General features: G+C 39.0%; 1 long non-coding RNA gene across 2 annotated transcripts; it reads right to left on the reverse strand.

Annotated features, from left to right (window-relative positions):
- Window positions 1-2,633: 2,633 nt before the first annotated feature.
- LOC145503676 (uncharacterized) lies at window positions 2,634-5,760 on the reverse strand. 2 transcript variants are annotated; one of them, XR_014051649.1, is made up of 2 exons: window positions 5,457-5,760; window positions 2,634-4,337 (listed from the first exon to the last, which is right to left on the reverse strand). It is a non-coding gene; the product is annotated as an uncharacterized LOC145503676 (long non-coding RNA). The 2 variants fall into 2 exon arrangements; XR_014051648.1 differs by lacking the exon at window positions 5,457-5,760 and adding an exon at window positions 4,812-4,946.
- Between the last annotated feature and the right edge of the window lie 404 nt (window positions 5,761-6,164).

Below are 6,164 nucleotides of genomic sequence, written 5' to 3' on the forward strand. Positions count from 1 at the left end.
ATTTAAAAAAACTTCAGATGCAGTGTATATGGACTTGTGTGTGTGTGAGCATACATGTTTATACATGTGTGCATAGCTACATATATTACCTACATAATAAAAAGTGTAGTAACTGAGTCATAGGGTATCACATTATTTGATTAATAAAGATTACAACCCAGGTCCCACATAGAATAACACGTATTTCCAAAGTAGTAGTATTGTTGCCATTGCTGTTGTTGACAATAGCAAGAGGCAACACGTACTGAAGACAAATTATGTGCCAGATAAGTATATGCATTGGCTTGCTTAATTCTCACAAGAAACTTATGAGCTATATGTGATTATCAATGAAACAGAGATGAGGAAAAGGAGGCTAAGAGATGTGAGATAACTTGCCCATGATCAGAGCTAGACAAAGATGAAGCTGGGCTTCAAGTCTGATGTTTGGCTTCTCTGAGGCTAATTTTTTATGCTAAAATAAAATGAATTAAATATTGAAATCATTAGGGACAAAATTTGTTCTTTCTTTGATGATTTTTTAAAAATTCCCATTGTCCCAGTGCCTCTCAATCACCAATTTGGTCACTAATTACCACATATGATAAATGTATAAAAAGTAGAAAGTATTAAGATTTCCAATCCTGAGAGTTACAAATGAGTAAACTTTCATGGATGCTTACAAATGCAGCAACACAAGCAAATAGACACAGTACTTTTGAGGTGGAATTTATAAACTGCATCACATCTAAGCCAATTTAAAAATAGTTTTTATACACCAAGTAAAGGGAGCAAGCCCTACATTCATCAATTTATACTAAGTGCTTCTCCACAATAGATAAATGTTTCAGAAGGAAAATCTACCATTACTTTAAAATACAACATCATTTGATGCTTTTCTAATTGCAAACCTTAAACAGGAATAATGCTTGATGGGGGACAAAGAGAATTTCTGATTAAAAAAAAAAAAATCCAGGAATTGGCATGGGTCACCTAGTAGGTCTGAGTATGTAACAATACAGATGAGAATGGTAATTGCACTAAGATTAGCCAGTAATGATAGGGCAGACAGAGCATTTTGTCCACTATGATTCTGGAAAGTCTTCATTTATTTTTAAGACATTTCTGAATGGAAATGTCGCTTAAGAGCACCACTGAGAGAATCTCATAAGATAAAGAAAGCTTTTTTAAGAAGAAAAATTCACCATGTTACAATCCTTTGAGCTCATGGTGTTCACTTGATGTAGACATAGTTTTAGAAAGCCATGATGAAACAAGATGGAATTGAATGAAAATATTATAGAACACAAGATGCAAAAATCATAAAACCTGAAGCAAAGGAATTCTGACTTGTTCCAACCGAAGTTTTTACTTACATCCATTCTATAAAGCTGCACATCAAGTTGGTCTATATTTTATCATCACACAAGCCTACAGTATTCATTTATTTGTCTTACAAAATCAGAACTAGAGGGTTCAACTGCCTGGGTTTTATTCAGATCAATTAGGGTTTCCTACCAGCAGCGCCCAAAACAAAAATACAAACGAGGCAGTATCCTACTTTATTTACTTCACAATAGCATTATCTTGGGCCATGCCACCTATTAGAATGTGAGGAAGCAGCTAGGTGACTCTTCAAAGTAAGGTTGGGATACACAAAGCCATGGAGGTAACCTGACTCTCAGTGCGTAAAAGGAGGAGTGGTAGGAGGATGGAAAAGGAGCCAGAGCTGGATCACACAGATCCTTAAAAAGTGGACTGTGTTAATTTACAGGGTTTTATCCACAGGCAAGATCTCTGAGTCCCTCCCTTAACAGAAATTCACATAATAGAATTCCAAATCACAAAATAAATATACTAATTATTTTTAATCTCTTGGCCATCTCTATTAATGAAGCTTTTACTTCATTATATAAATATTAAGATGTATTCTAAACTCCAAAAAGTTCTTAGATACAATGTAGATATGTATTTTAAATACTACTTCTTAGGTTGAATAAAACAAATCTTAAAAATTTTAAGCTATTTGCACTTATTGCCAGTAAATAAGGGAGATCATGACTTCACATGCCTCACTTTGACATTTGTCATGCCATCTATTACTTACAGTGTGGAGAAATTAATACCCTCCTATACTTCTGGTGGGCGTGAATGATGCAGCCACTTTGGAAACCCTTCTGGCAGTTCAGGTACCATATGATCCAGCAATTCAACTCCTAGTTCTATACCCAAGAGAACTGAAAGCATGTGTCTACACAAAAACTTGTACATGAGTATTTACAGGAGATTATTCATAATAGCTAGAAGCGGAAATAGCCTAAACATCCATCAACTGATAAATAGAGTGTAGTATGTCTTTGCAACTCCATGGACTGTAGCCTGCCAGGTTCCTCTGTCCATGGGATTTCCAGGCAAGAATACTGGAGTCGGTTGCCATTTCCTTCTCCAGGGGATCTTCCGCAAACAGGGATCGAACCCAGGTCTCCTGCATTGTAGGCAGATTCTTTACTGTCTGAGCCACCAGGAAAGCCCCATATCCATAAGATGGAATGTCATTCAGCTATAAAAGGGAATAAAGAATTGATACATGGTATAACATCAAGGAACCTTGAAAACATTGCCTAAGTGAAAGAAGCCAGTAACAAAGGACAACATGTGATATGATTCCATTTATATGAGATGTCGAGAATAGGCAAATTCATGAAGACAAAGTACATGGATGGTTGCATAGGGCTGGGGGGGAGGGGGAAATACAGAGTGACAGATAAAGAATAAGGGGTTATTTGAGGGGGGTGATGAAAATGATCTCAAGTTGATGGTGGTAAAGGCTGCACAACTCTGCAAATACACTAAAAATTAGTTGTACATTTTGCATGCATATATGCTAAGCTGCTTTAGTCATGTCCGACTCTGCATGACCCTGCCAGGCTCCTCTGTCCATGGGATTCTCCAGGCAAGAATACCAGAGTGGGTTGCCTTGCCCTCCTCCAAGGGGTCTTCCTGATCCAGGGATCGAACCCTCATCTTTTATGTCTCCTGCATTGGCAGGCAGGTTCTCTACCACTGGCACTACCTGGGGAGCCCCATTGTACGCTTTAAATAGGTGGATTTTGTAGTATGTGAATTATACCTCAATAAAACTGTTATTTAAAAAATTTACAAACAGTAAGTTTCCCTTAACTCGCTCTCTGCATGGTTTAAAAGGTTAATAGTTGTGTGTGGAGGGGGTTGGGTTCCTATTACTGCTAAAGTTAAGATGAATTTGCATTTTAAGAAATTATACAGATAACTAAATCAACTGATATCAGAGAATCACTCCTGGGGGATACAATTCAACAGCATAAGGGTTCCTTACACCTCTTAACTTGAAATGGTTCCAACAGAGGTCAGAATGAGGATGAGACTGAGGTTGCTCCAAAACTCACCCTAAGAGTGAAGGTAACTAACCCAATCATACCTCTGTCCATCCCAGCACATACACCAAAGTAGATTACGTCTCTGGAAGAGGAACGTTATTTAGAAGCAACTATCTCAAGGCAAGCACGAGAACTGCAGGCTCTGGTGGAAGGACACCAGGCAGCATTCCAATTCTATCCTCATGGAGTAGGTAGTCATCTTCACCAGTACCCAACCCAAGGCTGTGGCCCCACTCCTATATGAGGAGTGTCAGGAACATGTCTAGGATAGTGGGAGCAATAGGGAGTGAAAGCTAAGACTGGGTCTTGGATACTTGGAGGCATTCTGAGGAACCCCAGAAGTATTAGTGGACAGAGGCTCTGTACACATCAGAATTCCCTGCTGTCCCCAATGTGGGAGCCCACAGCCATTGGGGAATGAATGCTGATGTCCCAGGGGTAGGGGACACCACCGCTTTTCCTGCCCTGTGCCCCCACCCCTTTGATATAGATCCCACCTCACTCCCAATCATAAGGGCAGACCTGTCACTGAGGCTAATGGATCAGAGCCCCTTCCCAGTCCTTCTAGGACACTTCTAGGACATAAAGATGATCAACTCCCAAGAGGAGCCAGTCAGAATCCTTGAGCTAAAACTGAAAGGGTTAATCCTTCTCTCTGATGACAAATCTGTGAAGACGGTCTTAAAGCCGCAGCCCCGCCCCTCCACCCCCAACCCCCATCCCCCACCTCTGGTTTAGCCTGGGGAAGGAACTGGCTTGAGAAGAAAAAGCTAATTTGCCGAGAGAACTCAGATGAGAGCGGGAGAGAAGGACACCTAGTGATGTTCTCAGCTGTAGTTCTGTCGCCTTGCCCTCTGCTCAGTTGGTTCCAGTCACCGTTAATCTCTCTCGCAGCTTAGGCTAACTTGAGTCTGGTTTCAGCCACTTGCAGTGGGGTGAATCCTAAAGAACACAATGGTGTTATCTGACCAGTGAAGTCTGAGATATTCTGATTACACAAATATAGAGTGACAGGAGTTTGACAGACATGTCAATTCTAGTTTTTCTTAATAACCGGCAAAAACACAGACTATATACAATTCATAGACCATGGATTTGAGTGGGTGGGTTTGACGGTATTAGAATTCTTTCTTGCTCCAACATATAATAAAAAAGTCAGTCATTTAACTTTGCTCTGTTATTGAATTAATTGAAATAATAGTTGAAAACATACTATATGGGGCTATAGAAGTACTTACATACTAGCAAATTTATCATTATGTTGAAGAATCTGGAAAAGTAAACTGAAAATAATAGTTTGTACTGCTTTGGCAGAGAAAAAAGGTGACCAACTACTAATTTTTCAATAGGATTGGACTGTGAATAATATAATCACAGACTTTGAAATGGAAAGATTTAGTATATATTCCGTTTCACCTGTCAGACAGTTATCCCATTCTATAAAACCATTCTTCAACAAGTATTCGCTGACTTCAGGATCTGTCTTGGAGGTCAGTGGCAAACAAAAATGGCAGAGCCCCTATCTCTGATAGTTTGTACCTGCCTCATATTGCAAAATTGCTACAGGTTGTAGCCTACCCATTGACAGATCTTGTTTTGTATTTGTTACAGCATAATGGGGAAACTGAGCTCTGCTTGAGAGGCTCAAAGCCTGAGAAAGCACAATTTATGTATTATAGGTTACAATTTCAACAGGCCAGTGGGAACAAAGACCATTCCCCAGCTTACTGTTAAACAGTCAAGAACCAGGAGGACTGGCTACTACGACTAAGGCTGAAGTAACAATTTCTCTTAAAGCTCATCTACTTTGGGCACTGAACTCTCTTTAGGTCTTTCACTCCATTAGATTCACTTGCTCCTACCTTAGAGTATTTGGCCAGGATTTTATTTTCGTGCTCTTGTATACTATGGCAAAATTCTGCATCCCACATCTCTAACTAAATGAATTGATCTTATTCTAGTATTTGTTTCAATCAGCAAGTCTTTTGTTTCACCAAAGAAATGCAACTGTTTGTTTCACATGCAAATATATTTTTATTTCTAACCATTCAAAATGCATACCTGCGTATGGGCAATTAATTACAAAATCCTTTTGTAGGTCTCTGAAGTACCCCCTCTTGTATTCTACTTGCCTTGGCTCAAGACTGCCTACAAAGTCACCTGAAAGGCACTAGAGAGACAGGCTCTGAAGACAGGCTGCCAGCTTTAAATCTTAGCCTTTCATTGACTGTGTGGTCCTAAGCAAGTTACTCAACCTCTCTGAGATTCCTATCCTTCACCTGTGAAATGGGAATAATAATAATACCAACCATATAGGTTATCGTGAAGATTAAAAGAAACCGTATGTATAAAGCTCTTGTAGAATGTCTGTGACAGTAAGCATTCCGTAAATAATTCCCTATTATGACTACATGGGAACTCATAATGACCAAGTGTCTCAACATGATACACTTCAGTCATCTTGAAGAAATACTTGGTTTAGCTGTTTGGTATCACCTATATTTATTCAAATGATTACTACTTTCTTTTAAATGTGAATAAATGTTGGTCTCCAAAATATTTGGTACATTCAGTGGTCATATTCGTCATAAGCATATGTGTGAGATATTCTACCGAGAACCGCAAGACATGAAAACTAAGTAAATCATTGTCTCTGCTTTCAAGAAATTTACAAGCTAGGAGGGAGATAATTAGATTAAAGTACAAAAAAATACAATGTAACAACCACCATAAGATTGGTACAGGTGAGGAGTGGTAGTAATTCGATGA

Source organism: Giraffa tippelskirchi, chromosome 4 (genome assembly GCF_054371585.1).
Source record: "Giraffa tippelskirchi isolate mGirTip1 chromosome 4, T2T-mGirTip1v1.2.pri, whole genome shotgun sequence".
NCBI classification, from domain to species: Eukaryota; Metazoa; Chordata; class Mammalia; order Artiodactyla; family Giraffidae; genus Giraffa; species Giraffa tippelskirchi.